General features: G+C 37.2%; 1 pseudogene; it reads right to left on the minus strand.

Moving 5' to 3' along the window:
• Positions 1–1024: 1024 nt before the first annotated feature.
• LOC134471089 (mitochondrial import inner membrane translocase subunit Tim9-like) lies at positions 1025–1399 on the minus strand (annotated as a pseudogene).
• Between the last annotated feature and the right edge of the window lie 218 nt (positions 1400–1617).

A 1617-nucleotide genomic window follows, 5' to 3' on the forward strand; every position in this document is an offset into this window, starting at 1 on the left:
ATGATCTAAAAGTCATCAAAATAATTACCTACTTTCCTAAAAACTCCTGTTCGTTTCCTAGACAACCTCAACTTGAATTATCTTCTTTCCCAATTCTAAGCACTACTGGAGTTAATTTTTGTTTTTATTATATCTTCCTTCTCCAGATTAGTTAGCTTCCACTTGGGTCTTTATCTTGATATCATCCATGTGAACTCAATTTTGCGTACTCGTATGATGAAAAAAGTTAAACCATACTCCATCCCAACCCTTAACCCTATACTCACTGCATTATTTTAGGAAAATGCCTATCAATTATGCATCTGTATATTATTATCTCTACCACTTTGTTTGTGTGCTTATCAATTTCATATCAATTTTGTCTTCTGTCTTGGGTTAAAAATATTTTTGAAATCCCAAGACCTCATAAATAGCTGGATAAAGATGACAAGCAAATGTGTGTTTATTTTTTTTTGTTTGTTTGTTTGTGGCTTGTTTTCACTGCATTGTAAGTTACAAGGGAAATAATCAAGGTAAGATACTTAGAATGAAGCTACAAGGCCAATCGGGTGTAAGCAAAAATTTCAGCCTACTGTCAAACACAGCAGAACAAGTTGCTAAGGGTATAAGGAAGATTGAGAGGCTCCCTAATCTAAGATCAGTATGTTTTATAATCTCAGGATTGCTTGTCAAAAAACATTTTCACTGAAGAAAGTGAGATTTTACCACTAAAGCTGTAATTTACATAACATGTAAATAAAAACATCTCAAATGGTCCATTAGTCTTTTTTTAGTGATATTTCCATTTATTTCTCGTCAATAATAAATTTTTTCTCTAACATGATTGAACACATATTTTGCTTTAAAATTAACAGTCACCACTGAAGAAACAGTGGCTTATCTTTCTAATGAAGTAACCAAACTACTGAATCTTAAAACCTTTTATTTTGATTATTCCTGGTAAGTAGCAGGGGTTTTTTGTTTGTTTGTTTGTTTGTTTGTTTGTTTTGTTTTGTTTTTCTGGTGGTTTACATTTGCCAAATAGTTATGACAGATGTTTTAACACGGTGCCCACCGCTTCCAGAGATTCCACAGATGGGTCCTCTTTCCTCGCGCTACAGCTAAGGCAGCCGCGGTCTGCAGGGGCTGCTGTACCACGCTGGTCAAGAAGTCCCGCTTTAGCTGCCACGGCTTCCTTCTGCTGAATGCGGTTGTGCTGACATCTCAAGGATATTCTATGTGTCTTTTTAAAATATTTCTGTAAGCAACGTTCTAACCAGGTGATCTCTTCAGGTCTTGTTTCTCTTGTGGCAAGGTCTTTAACACAGCCCGAAAAGCAGGTTTCTGCAAATTTATTGGAGATTCCCAGGAATTCCCTGAACTATTTTATCTGATCAGATTCTGGTATCTGTGCAGTCATATTCTTTGGGTGTATTTCTGAGGTTCTTCAACCTCTGCTCAGTGTTTCCAGGGAGGCCTGATGTCTCACTCAGTCACTGAGTTCTGCACCTGCGCGAGGCTGGGGGGCTGCCACCACTGTCGGGGGTCGGTCCATTAATCTTCAAAATCAACTTTTTCATTCCGCCCTCTAAAGTTTTCGTTGAAGTCACGTTTTTGTTTTTTGTTTTTTGTTTTTTT

This window comes from Cavia porcellus, unplaced genomic scaffold (genome assembly GCF_034190915.1).
Source record: "Cavia porcellus strain 051 isolate PalLab524CR breed Dunkin Hartley unplaced genomic scaffold, mCavPor4.1 scaffold_17, whole genome shotgun sequence".
NCBI classification, from domain to species: domain Eukaryota; kingdom Metazoa; phylum Chordata; class Mammalia; order Rodentia; family Caviidae; genus Cavia; species Cavia porcellus.